General features: G+C 32.9%; 1 long non-coding RNA gene across 1 annotated transcript in view; it reads right to left on the bottom strand.

Moving 5' to 3' along the window:
• Nucleotides 1-5,940: 5,940 nt before the first annotated feature.
• The window catches only part of LOC141399705 (uncharacterized), an 80,313-nt gene continuing 71,874 nt past the window's right edge, over nt 5,941-14,379 (bottom strand). Inside the window, exons 2-3 of the long non-coding RNA XR_012411910.1 lie at nt 6,115-6,360; nt 5,941-5,976 (exon numbers count right to left, since the gene is read on the bottom strand). This is a non-coding gene — a long non-coding RNA (uncharacterized lncRNA). The remainder of the gene's footprint in view (nt 5,977-6,114; nt 6,361-14,379) is intronic.

The following is a 14,379-nucleotide window of genomic DNA, read 5'->3' as shown; positions in this document are numbered from 1 at the left end:
CAAAAATGTTCGTCCGAAAATTTCTTGTGGGTTCACCACATTTCGATATTGTCACGTTTTTATTGTCCTTTCCTAGTTTTACCCGCTAAATTCTCAAAAAACCGTATGTTTATGTACTCGTATTTCGGTATATTTCGCATTAGTTATTAACAATGTATGAAATTCGGATGGTTACTGTGTTATGACTTTGTTACAACTCCTTATCCCTGTATAATATTTTGGTACGATTTACGTAAGATTAGATAAATTCTTAATTATTAGGTGATTCGATAAAAATCTAGTAAATATGTACCTCAAAATATAGTAATTCATCGAGCGATTTAAATCTTCAAATTGTGTTTGCCCGTTTATGATCAAAACTTCAGTTCTAAGCCAAAAATTTAAAATTTGAATTTTTTATCCATTATTTCCGTAAAATCTAATATTTTTTTTACTCAATCGGTCGATGAAGGACTAATCTTTGTTGTCCTTGATAAGCCCACAAAAATATTTATTATTTTCCAACGAATGCTTTTCTAAAGAATATTTTAATAAAAACTAACAGATTAACCTATATGGGCCCAAATTTAGGAAAAGTTAATTATTTGTGCACATTTTATTAATTTTATTGGTACTGGAATTTACCCTCGGAGTCGGCCCGGAGTCGGAGTCGGAGCCGGAGTCGTGAAAAAAATATGGTCTGGAGTCGGAGTCGAGCCAAAAATACCTCGACTCCGAAACCCTGGTTTCAACCAATAAAAAGGATCAGCCGGTATATGGGAAATGTTGCCAATTATTTCATATTCCATTTCCAAAAAATTGAATTTTTTTCTTTTCGCGATACATTAACGATTTTTGGTACATAGGTTAAGAAAAAATTCCCCAGTACAAATCCGCTCGCGAGCAAATTTTTGGTTGTTGGGACAAATGTTATCGCGGTTTTACTTCTGCTTTTAAGAAAAAACTATTATAAAAACGCTAATTATTTTATTGAGCACAATTGTCACTAAAAAGTTATCACGAAGTGACGTCATTAAGTAGATTGCATAATATTTGTAAAATGCCACTCAGCATTCGCGGAATTTAGAAAAAATTTACAAAATCTTAAATGTAATCCGAATTTTTTGAAAATATAGGTCCATTTATCCTTCAAAAATTACAAAAAAATAACAGTTTTAAATAAAGACTGCACGGGGAATCAAATGAGACCAAACTTATAATCATCGGGATAGTAGTTAAGGTATTATAGCCAAAATAAGCACATATTTGTGTTACAAAAAACAAATTTTGGATTGGAATAATAGTTTTCACATGCATTCTAGAGTTGAAAATATTGGAAAAATTCTATAAGAATACTTCTTTTATTTTTCTTGAAACTCCCAAGAAAATGGGCGGATTTTGCTTTATCTACATTCACATAGAAGGTTTCCCATTGAGGAAAGTTATCGGGTTGATGAAATAAATTATTAGACTTCTTAAACGGAAATAGAGTTCAAATAAACCGGTTTAAGTTATATGCATTATTAAAATATGTGTAAATCGCGTAATTATCAATATCGTTTTGTCCGCATGTGACTTTCATGTACAGCAAGACCATATCTTTTAATTTGTATATATTTTTCGGAATATAACTTGGACGCTTAGATGTAGATCTGCAACGAAAAATCTAAAATTTGCAATCAAGTACGAGTAAATCGAATGACAATTGTAAAAATTAGGCCCGAAAAATATGATTTTTAGAAAAAATGTTCGCACAAAATTTTCGTATTTGGATGCGGATTTCTGTGAAGCTGTGTAGGCTACATTCACGACACATATATCAAATAACTCAGAATCGCGAGTTCTACAATCCTATATACGATTTTTTGAAAAATCCTGTTTGCGGAACGAAATTAGAAGAAAATTTCAAAAAACACTTAAAATCTGGCTTCAAAATGTCAGCATCATTTAATGGTAGACGCAGATCAAATTTTGAGAAGTTATACGTTTGTGAGATGATCCTTATTTAGTTGCCTTCTACTTTTACTTTGACGGGAAAATCGTGAAAGTGAAAAAAAGACACGCTGGCTTCAACCCATTATTTAATATAAATGTAGCCACAGCCAATATTTTTTGCCAAGTCTAAAAATATTTCATTTTATCCGAAAGCATTTAATTTGTATAATATTCAACCACATATCGCGAGTTATTAAAGGCTGAACCTTTGCTTCAACTATGTTAAATTTTCAAAAATATTGATCATATACCCTCAGCCTATGAGACTTGAAACTTTTATCTAAGGACAGATCGAATGTATTTGAAATGTTTTCAGAATATTGTTTTATTTTTGGACATTGAACTTTTCGACAAAAATGTGGATTAGGATTAAAGTTCAAAGGTGTTGCGGAAGAGGTACTTAAAGGAATGCACCGATATAGTAAATTATGGAAGTGGATCTTATTTTGAGAGTCATATCTTTTCGATAAATATCGTCATTGATTGGGTAATTTCAGTGGGTCATCGTATAATTTTTGGACCAGTATGTCAGGAAGCATGGACTTGTCCACGGAAACATAATATGACAGTAAACAGAACCTCAACGAACAGCATCGATATAAATTTTCGATCAGACCCTAAACTCCACTTAGACACAAATGTTGAACTTTTGTGGGGTAGGTACCCTAAAGAGAGGACCAATATGGGCCATTTTAGAAGTTAAACTAAAAATATTAGGAAATCCAAAGTTTGGACCAAATTGGTTGCCCCATTCAAAAGATATCGCGCATGGCATTTTAGTGACATTTTTTAAATATTGGGGGGATCTACCAAAGTTGTGGACCGGTATTGCCCATCTTCGAATTGAAACTAAGTTTGGACAAAATATGACGAAGGCCAAATTTGAACCGAGTCTACAGCCACTACAAACTTCGGGCTGTTTTCTCAAGAAGTATGGACTTGCCCCTGAAAAAACTTTTACCATCGTAATTGAAGCAGCGAATGTAAATTGCTGCAACAGAAATCAAAGTGATTCGAGAGCAGGTCTTAAAGTGAACTTATCTGAAATTTTGTGTGGAAGATGCCCGAAGGAGTGGACCTATATAATCCATATTCGAACCTGATCTTTATCTGGTAGATATATTAAGATGTGTAAAATATGGGCCAAATCGGTCACTTCCTTCAAGAGTTATCGTGCACACAGGTATTCCGAAAATTTTTGAACTTTTGTGGCGGGGGTGAAACATGTACCGTCGTCCAAACCTACTTGGGGTCTAAACTCATTATTTCAATGAGGCACATTTCGCCTGTATGAATGTGTATATACCATCATTAGCATTAATGCTGAGGGTATAAAAACAGATTTGGATTTAAGATTTTCTCCTTAGTCTATGTAGGAAAAATCATTCATGTGGTATAAAAACTTTTCTTTCGATTTTTTTTTTTTTAAATGGAAAACTCAATTTTAAATTTTTTGCCTACATATTGGCAATATTTTTGAAAATTTAACATAGTTGAAGCCAAGGTTTACCCGTTTATAACTCGCGAATTGAGGTTGTATATTAAACAAATTAAATGCTTTTGGATAAAATGAAATGTTTTTAGACTTGGCAAAAAATATTGGCCTTAAAAGTTAATATTATTGTTAAAAATGGGTAAAAATGGGTTGAAGCCAAAGTGTCTTTTTTGTTTTCTCTCGATTTGTCTTTTCATGTTTTTACTGTCAAAATAAAAATAGAAGCCAACTAAATAAGGATCATCTCACCAATGTATAACTTTTAAAAATTTGATGCTGACATTTTGACGCCAGATTTGAAGTGTTTTTTTGTTGTGTTTTTCTTTAGGTATAGGATTGTAGAACTCGCGATTCTAAGTTATTTGATATACATATGTGTCGTGAATGTAGTCTAAACAGCATTTGTGAATTTCAAAAAAATTGAAAAATTGATTTCTAGAATAGAAGGGGGACATTCTATTCTAGAAATCAATTTTTCAATTTTTCAATATTACATCATATTACAGTTTATAGCTTTTTTCCATCATACTGTAGTATGTCTTTCATATCGTAAGATTTTAAGTGAATTGTGGTTCAGAACGCTAAGACGTCAGCAACATTGTCTGTTAGTTGGCGACGACCCAGGTTCGAATCCCAGACGGGCTCAGCTGAATTTTTTTATTTTTAAGTTTTGCATTTTTAAGGCGAAGGCCATTATTTGTGAGTTTTTTAACTAATTTAATTAATCGATATGTATTGATTTTTACGTTGCGGATCTAATAAATCATTACTCGTGAAAATTCATCTACTAAAACGCGAGATACGAGGAATTCCAAGGTAGGAAAATCACCTAAAATAGTGTTTGAAAATATCGCTATAGTCTATAGGGAGCTATAGTCATTTTATGCCCAAAAATAGTATAAAATCTTTACTGCTAAGGAAGCTATATTCATTTTATGCCCAAAAATATATATTGATGTAGATTTTTTAATGGTGGCTCTGTAACCGGATGCAGAATAAAATTGTATGCACTTTGCGCAAATTAACGATATCTTATAGCTTTTTTAATGCTAAGATGCAGCCGATGCTACATCTTAGCGTCCAAACTATAGCTCTGTTCCAGAACTAAAAAGTTTTTACAATTTTTACCACTTTTACACATTTTGCGTTCCCGTACACAAAATTTATATGAAAATCGTTTACGACTTTTACAAGTTTTACGACTTTTACCACTTTTTAAAGTACGGGAACAGGCCATATATTTCGAAAAATATATACACATTAAAATATATGGTCTTGCTGTACATGAAAATCACATGCGGACAAAATGATTTTGATAATTATGCGATTTAAAGATATTTTAAAAATGCATATAAATTAAAACGGTTTATTTGAAATGTATTTCTGTTTAAGAAGCCTTATGATTTACCTCTACAACCCGATAATTTTTCTCAATGTGAAACCTTCTATGTGAATGTAAAACCGCCCATTTTCTTGGGAGTTTCAAGAAAAATAATAGAAGTACTCCTTTAGATTTTTTCAAATACTTTCAACTCTAGAATGCATGTGAAAACTACTTTTTCAAACCAAATTTTATTTTTGTTATCCAAATATATGCTTATTTTGCCTATAACACACAAATTTTGGTCTCATTTGATTCTGATTATTTAGAACTATTTTTTGTAATTTCTGACGAAATGAACCTTTGTTTTGAAAAAAAGTTTTGTAAATTGTTTGGTAAATTTCGCGAATACTGAGTAACATTTTACAAATATTATGCAATCTACTCACTGACGTCCCTTCGTGACAATAATTAGCGTATTCTTAATATTTTTTCTTAACAGCAGAAGTAAAACTGCCATAACTTTTTCCCGCAAGAACCAAAAATTTGCTCGCGAGCGGATTTGTACTGGGGATTTTTTTTCTGAACCTTTGTACAAAAAAACGTTTATGCATGCCCGTCCGTGTATTCGTAACGTCGCATTTATTATCCAATTTGACTAAAAAATCAAAAGTAGCTGTTAACAAATTATTAAAGTCGGAATACCAGCCAAAAACTAAAATAAATAATTGTTGTTTGCCACACGCTTTACATAACGATAGTATCGTTACGATACATACGATATATTCCTGATTTCCAACCGTTTTTGTGTATCGCGGTTATACCTTAAAGTTCATATACGGAAGTATGTATTTTATATTTGTCCTATTTTGATTAAAGTTTTCTCTGATACATTAAAAAGTTTGAAGTGACCACTGCTATTGCCATTAACATTTCGCCATGTACACCACATCCGATTTTGTTGTATAAGAATACTGCTGACAAATAAAAACTGTTATTCATTGAGTTTCTCCGGTTTCAGTTGATGAAAGTGTAAATAATACTGCGGTCGTCATTAAATGGAACCACATTCGCAATTGTACTCAATCGAAATTAAATTGAATCGGTTCATCATGCAAGCAATTATGTGACTCTTTTAAAGGATGCACTTTAAATGTTCAAATGGATTTGTATATGTACACACCAACTGAAAAGAAAAACAATGGGAGTTAAACGTCTTAATTGATGCAAAATCGGAACCACTTTTTCACTTTTCCACTCCGTATTTTTTTCATTCTTTGCATTTACATTTTCGGAAGATGGAACACATTTATCTCTTACTTACCATGGCCTAAAGGTAAATATCCATATTTGTTTTTTTTTCTCTTCTTTTTTGGACCCTCTTGTCACACATAACATCCTGATGGCCGTTTGTATGTGAGTGTGTTGATGAATATGTAAAGTAAACGAAATGATAGTGCTTTCACTCAACATCAATGAAAGCTGTTGTCACTTTTTTGCTCTGCTTTATCTCTCGTTAAGCATAAACGTGTCTACCTGCATTTGTGTATCAGAAACTTGGTTGATGATCCTAAAAAAAGATTTAAGTAACGTTGGTTATAGGCGTCACTCGTAAGTTTGCGATAATGGTGCTGGTTTTTTTTTCTTAAGTAACAGAAATTACGTCATCTTGTATTGCATTTAATTGGTTTAGAATAGTCGAGTAGAAAATGCAACTACATTTTTTAGGAATATTGTTCCATCAAATTGAATACTTAATCTGTAAATACATACATATATGGAGATGGCATAGAGTTTCGGGCGATGAGCTCAATATCATTATGGATGCAACGTATTCCTAGACAGACTCAACCTATTTTATAGGTAAGCAGTGAGTCCTTAAACAAATTAGCACAAACGACAGATAAAATTGCTGATACTTTCGAACCTTGGGATGTCAATGCAATTAGAGAGTTTTCAAGATTTCTTGGAGTTAACATAATTCATACAATATCATACCATCGTCGGAGTAATGATCAAATTGAAAGATGAAACATAACATTGAATGCTGCTATCAAGTCTTAGATGGTTTTTCATTCGGCAGTCATAGAGGACGTTAGTTATTCAACAGCAGAAATGCTATTTGCAACTATTATTCGATTTCCAGGGGATTTTTGAGAATGGAAAGAAGAAGTACACAGATAATTGATTAGTTATTTTTCAATCTGCAATGGAACAAATCAAGCCAACTCAGAAAAAAACATTACTATAATGATAGATCGAGAAATCACTGCAATCAAGAAATTATTATTTTTAGGAAATTTTTGATTTTTTATTTGATTAAAATACATAAGTTCGAAATAAGCTGCCTTTAATTTCAAATAATGTAATATGTTTTGTTTTGCAAACATTTAATGGGCATCCTATAATCTGTCTACAAAATATAATGCATAAACGACTAAGGACGATAAATGCCGTTAAACTTTTCTAAATTCTCTATAACGAATAAAGTTTGAAAACTCAACTTTTCCCATATATTTTCACTTAGTTTAAATTCTCTATAACGAAGTTTTTTAATGTACGATGGAAGTTCTCACACAAAACAATCTCTCTATAACGAAAGAGATAATCAGGTGGGTACCTGAGGACTCTACCAAGAAACACATATAGAATGGACCTTCTTATATGGGAAAGTGAGGCAAAAATTTTCTATACATCCGATCGATCTGATTTTTAACAAAGGTGTATATTGAGTAAAAAACAAGTAAAAAAGTTTCAGTCGGCTTTGCCGACAGAAATATTCCTTCAGCCTATGTGAATTGGAACTTTCATCTACGGACAGATCAAATGTATTTAGGGTCTTTTCAGAATTTTGTGGCACTTTTTGGACATTTGAACTTGCCGACAAAAATGTGGATTAGGATTAAAGTTCAAAAGTTTTGCGGAGGGGGGAATCGACCGACATAGTACATTACGGATCTTATTTTTGAGACTCATATCATTGGGTTATCGTACACCTGTTGGACCAGTATGCCAGGAAGCATGGACTTGTCCACGGAAAATATAATATGGCTGTATATCATCGGTATAAATTTCCAAAGGATCTCAGAACAGACCCTAAACTGCCCTTGGACACAAATGTTGAAGTTATGTGGGGGAGGTATCCTAAGGAGAGGACCGCTATGGACCATTTTAGAATTTAAACTAAGTTTGGACAAAATATGACGAAGACAAAATTTTGGACCAAATCGGTCTATCAGTTCGGAAGTTATTGTGCTCTCCAACTACTACATATCGTGCGCACAATTTTTCCGAACATTTTTGAACTTTTGTGGGGGAGGTACCTAAAGGAGTGAACCGATATGGCTTATCTTCGAACTTAAACTAAGTTTGTACAAAATATTATGAAGGCCAAATTTTGGATCGAATCGGCAGATCCGTTCGAGAGTTATCTTGCGCTCAAACCACTACACATGGTGTCATAGGTGTTTTTTGAACCTTTCAGGCTATTTTTTCATGAAGTAGGGTTTTGCCCTCGATGAAACTTGTACCGCCGCACAATGGTTCAGGAATCGATTTTCCTGGCCAAAAATCAAAATTTTGTTTTGTAACAGATATTTAATTCCTATATGGGATTCAATAGTAAACATATTGAAACTAAGGGAACCAAAAAATTAGGTCAAAATATTGGAAGGTGCGGGCGTGGGGTGCCCCTAAAGACGAACATTTTTCCAATTTTTGAGAAATACGTAATTTTTGAAAACTTCTGGAGAAAGAAATAGCTATTTCTCGGAAACTATAACATAAATTGCGTTCGCTGTTTTTTATTAGATAGGTAGGGTTGTGGTCTTTAAAAATAAATTAAACAAATTACAGTGACGTTTACACAACATGAGCTATTTTATTTTTCCTCAGGTACTAAATTTTATGCAATTCCAAATTTAGTGGACTAGAACTTTTGTGGAACAACATGGAACAATGTTCTGTTTCCACAGAAATATGCCCGAAAGTCTCCTCTTTTAGCCCATATATACTTTTGTTCCCGTCCCGTTCCGTCCGTTTAACACTTTTTTAAATTTATTGAAATTACATGGGTAAAAATGTGTGTTTTTCCATACCAATTCCCATATGAATTGCAGCTTTTTTACACAAATTAAAATTTTTTGAGGTATATGAGTTTTCATATGAGTTATATACGTTTAATTAACACCCAGGGAGCATTTTGTTTTAATTTTTGAAAAAATTTAAATTTTTTGCCTTTTTTAATGTGAAAAATTTGTGAAAAAAAAATTTTAATTTTTTTTCGAAAAATTTTTTTTAATTTTTTTTTGGCAATTTTATAGTGTATTTATTGGCGTTTGACCATCTTTAATATATAAGAAGATATAAAAACAAAAAAACACTGATATTTTGATGAAAAATAGTAAAAAAATTCAAAAGTTTAACTATGACATTGAATTCCTCTGCAACTACCAGACCTAATTTGACCGCTTATAATTCACCGGAAAGCTGATTGTGTTATCTGTCTAACAAAAAAAGAATTGTGAAAATATCTCTATCCGTTCAAAAGTTACAGAATTTTGACCAGGAAAAAACGATTCTGAACCACTGTGCGCCTTATGGGGGGCCGTGAAAAAAAGAAGCTACAACAAAAATTAAAACGATTCCAGAGAAGGTCCTAAACTGCACGTTTTCGAAACTTTGTTTGGGCGGTACGCGAAGACGTGGACCGATTGAGTCCATATTGGAACATCATCTAAGTTTGGTAGAAATTTCACGATGTGCATACTTTGGATCAAATCGATTACTGCCTTAAAGAGTTATCGCGCGCACAAATTTTCCGAACATTTTCGAACTTTTGTGGGGGAGGTACCGGAAGGAGTGGACTAATAAAACCCATCTTCGAACTTAAACTAAGTTTGGACAAAATATTGCGAAAGCCAAATTTTGGACCAAATCGGTTTAACCGTTCGAGAGTTATAGTGCGCACCAGCCAGCCAGGCAGACAAACGGACATGGCTAAATCGACTCCAAATTGTCTGAAACACATTTCGTCCAAACATCTTGGTGTCTAAAACCCTCTATATACTATATATATATATACCCTCGTTAGCATAAATGCTGAGGGTATAATAATGAAGAAAAAATTTCAAAATTGTAATTCAAAACTAATAAACACATTTTTTATTCGATTTAACTGTTATTTGTCATTTAGGGATCTTGACCCCATATAACCGCGTTGCAAATTCAAAGTTTTTTTTCAGCAACGAGGGTATATGAAAGACAAAAAAATTTAGTGTCCATGAAGCCAAGGTTTGCATTTTTATAATACGCAAACTATTGCAGTTTACCAGTTACTATGACTATTGCTGGATGAAATTAAGTGTTTTTAAACAAAGGTAAAATATTTCGCAAAAAATTTTAATTGGCGTGGAAAAACACGTTGAAGCTAACTGTACGTTACTATTCGATGTCTGGTTAAACTATTCAAATGGCGGACATCTGTCCAAAGTGAAAGTAGAAGAATACAAAATGTGGATTACACTTCTAATGTACCACTTTCGGGTATTTTAAACAACTATTGACTATGTAGCCCACACAGCACCACAGTAATCTACTGCCAAAGGACAAAATTGAGATCGATATTTTTTTTAAATATCTTTTTTTTTGGGTACAGTATTTACAATATCACAGATCGTAAAAATCCATCCACTAGAACGGCGGAAACGGCTACTGCAAAAATTGAAAAATTTGCGAAAAATGTTTTTGAAAATGTTGAGGATTAATTCGCGTTTTCTGTGGATCATTTCTTTTTCAACTAAGAAGCCAACACACCACTCGCGTTTTTGCGGATCGATATATTTTTTCTAGGTTGATAGTGAAATCGGATGCGCATAAAAAGTGTATGTACTTTGTGCACAAGTGTATGGAGTTTTTTGCACACTAAACTGTAGACGATGGGTGCAACCGTGGTGCAATGGTATGCACGTCCGCATTGCACGCGGAAGGTCAGTGGTTCGATTCCCCGGCCAGGCAACATCAAACATTTTTCAACGGTGGCGAAATACCCCTCAGTAATGTTGGCGACATTTCCTGAGTATTTCAGCCTTGAAAACTTCTCTACAAGTGGTGTCTTAAGGCACGCCGTTCGGACTCGGCGATAAACAGTAGGTCCCATATCATTGAGCTTAATATGAATCGGGGTGCACTCATTGATATGAGAGAAGTCTCCCTTGTCCCGTATGGGATGTTGTGGAACAATGTTGTTTTTTTAAACTGTAGACGATGCTACATCGCAGCCGCCAAAGTAATCTTGGTAAATGTATACAAACGAAAAGAAAAAAATCGTTGTATCGGGAAACCGCATGCGCATCAAGTGATTTTGAGGATTTCGCGATTTACATGCATTTCAAAATGTTCATTACTCCATACAGTTTTCCTTCAAAATTATTCTCCATTTAAAGGAACCCAAAATTTATTTGAAAATATTCCGCAAGATGTTAGCTTGTATTCGGGAAGTGATTACAATAATAAATGTGCGTTTTCGCGTGAAGTTTACCTAAAATAGATGAATAACTCCGAACTATTTTTCCTACATTGTCTTCAACTATCTCGCAAAATTCAAGAATTCAGAAACGTTTCACAAGATTTGCTTTAAGAACGACATATAACATTGATAATATGCCTCACTATATTGAACGATGCCGAATCCTTGGTATTCAGCTACTATATCAAAGGAGGAAGCTGCAAGGTATTGTTTTTATAAAATATCCATTTGATTCAAATATTGATTGCTCTGAGCTTTTGTCTTTGTTACCCTTGCACGTTCCAAATCGGTTTTTAAGAGAACATCAATTATTTAATATATCTTTTCATAGAACTAATTATGGGAAGAATGAGCCGTTAACACGATGTCTTTGTTTATTTAACTCCATTGCAAACCATATAGATTACCACATAGAACGTCATGTTTTCAAGAGATTAGTTAGATCTTTGCTTGAAAATGAACCTTAACTATATATCTAATGTTTGTTTGCCAATTTATTAAAATTCTAGTTTTTAAGTCCAATCCAATGTAATCTGTGAGAGCATAGCTCGGTAGATGAAATAAATGAATAATCAAAATAAATTTGAAAAAAATATTTTTTTCTTACAAACATATTTTAAATTTGCTCAAAATATTTATTGTTTTTGCTATATATGCAAACCGCTAAACGTTTTGTTTTTATTTGAATCTTCGCGATGTTTTTATTACGTACATATTTTTTAAATATTTTTAAGATGCATAAACAGCTTAAATTTTATTAAAGCCTGTTGCAAACTATCATTTTTTTAATTCTTTCTTATTTTCCGCGAAAATTTACAATTTTTTCAAAAGGTTTGGGATCTCAGTAATCATATAGTACGTAGGAAGCCATTAATTAACAGCATTTCTTAATATAATGAGCAGCATTTTTTTCTTATTATCAGAATTGAAACCGCCATAACTTTTGCGCGCAATAACCGAAATTAGTATCTCGAACGGAATTGACAATGGGAATTTTTTCTCAATCCATGTACCAAAAATCTTTCATGTAGCTTCGTAATATTTGGTCCAGATGGACGTTATCGAAGGTTGTAACCGAGCTGGTCCATACTTTGAACATCGTAATATACCTACCTTCAAGACACATATACAAACTTAGTTTAGTTCAAAACTTGTCACTAAAGTTGCGCGCATTATCCACATAGTCACTAGGGTGATTTAAATTCAAAGGGAAAAATCGATGTCGAATTTTTTGGCGGCACGCCTTTTATGTTTTTAGTTTTAATAAGAGTTTAAGATTTCCAAACTTTGAGCACCTCGATTTTCCTTGATTTTAAGGCTCTTTGACGACTTCGGCGACTAAAACTATTTGCCCTTATTATACATCAAATTAAAGGTCAATTTGTGTGAGATTTTTTAATTAATTTAATTATTTAAGCTATATTACCTAAGGAGATTATCTTGAAAAAATGATATCTAGCGAAGTCACCATTGCAAATTTGCATTTGTGAATTTTAAATTGAAGCTTTTTATTTCCAAAGACTAGTCATTTGTACCCCTTTTACGCTCAATAACAAAATACACCAGTATTACTAAATTCAATAAAAACATCAGAAAGGAAAGGATCAAAGTCGGGCGTAGCCGACCATATGATACCCTACACCACCGTGAATATGCAGAAACAAGCTTCAGTAAAGACAGTATTTAGCTCCACAGTCTTGTCATGGCTTCCTCGGAGGACAAGACTCAAGCCGTATATACTACGGCTAATGAGCTAAAAGTGTGAAAGAACGTACGAATTTATATCTTAATAATTTTAACGAAACTCCTTCAATGCAATGAAACTTTTTCATTAATGCAATGAAACTCTCTCATTGATGCAATGAAACTTTTTTCATTAATGCAATCAAATACTTTCATTGTCGTAACGAAGCTTCTTCATTAATGCAATGAAATACTTTCATAGTTGTAATGAAACTTCTTCATGTATGCAATGAAGCCTTACGTTGGTTCAAAATCAATGACACATTTCATTGATGTAACGTAAGATTTCATTCATGTTATGAAGTCATTTCATACTCACGCAGTGAACAAAAATGAAGTCAATGCTAAATATGTTTATTTCGTTTTATTGCAATTAGTTTGGACCATGAATACAACAAGTCATTTTTAATTCCTCAGCTATGATAGCATTGAAAGAATAAACAAATTGTTAAGGAATTAACTGTTTTTCTTTACAATAACTTAGCTTCATCTTTTTCCGCTTAGTCATCCTCTGTGTACGTCCATGATGTTGGTATACAGCATTTTGTTTCTAAGGAAGTAGTACTTCATTGACCATGGATGGTCTCCGTAATTCCACTGATCATTATATTTTCTATTTTTATCTCCATTGCAAATATAGATAAAAATTTACAAAAAAATGAACACATAAAAACTGCAAGCATTAAACCTATGCTTCTATAGTTTAACAAATATTTGAATTTTCATTTAACATTAAACACTCCATACTTACTTTCAGCGAAGTTAAATATCTTTTTGGGCGTTGTCATATATAAGCAAAATTAAAAAACATAAAAAGATTAGTAATTTATCTGGTTTTCTAAACATGAATTTACCTTAAACTTTTGCCGTAGGACAGCAACTATTGGCAATCCACTGTGTACGTCCACGCTGTGAGGATACAGCATTTTCTTTTTCTAAGGAAGAGTTACTTTTTTGGCCAATGATAACAGTTTCTACGTCATTCTACTCATCTTTAGATTTTCTATTGAATGCCTCCATTACAAAGAAAAAAATATACATGAAAATTCCTTAAAAGAACAACTGAACACATAAAAAAACAATATTTACATTTTCTCTTCAGACGTAAAATGACTTTTTTTCATCCACATTTGATTGTGTTATAGAGAAAACTAAAACAATGTTCTTGAACATCGTTTGATGTAGCTAAGCAAGCGGTGGTTGTTTTGCAAAATGAAGAGTAGTTTTGCCTACGCCTGTTTTCTGTTTGTTTAATACACACAACCACAGCTGCACGCAGAGAAAAAATATTTTTCGCTTTTGTTGGAACAAAAATATCAA

The sequence above is a fragment of the Musca autumnalis genome, unplaced genomic scaffold (genome assembly GCF_047663935.1).
Source record: "Musca autumnalis isolate F117 unplaced genomic scaffold, ASM4766393v1 scaffold_3, whole genome shotgun sequence".
Taxonomy (NCBI): domain Eukaryota; kingdom Metazoa; phylum Arthropoda; class Insecta; order Diptera; family Muscidae; genus Musca; species Musca autumnalis.
Note: the sequence above shows the minus strand (reverse complement) of the source record. Positions and strands in the feature narration are given on the sequence as shown.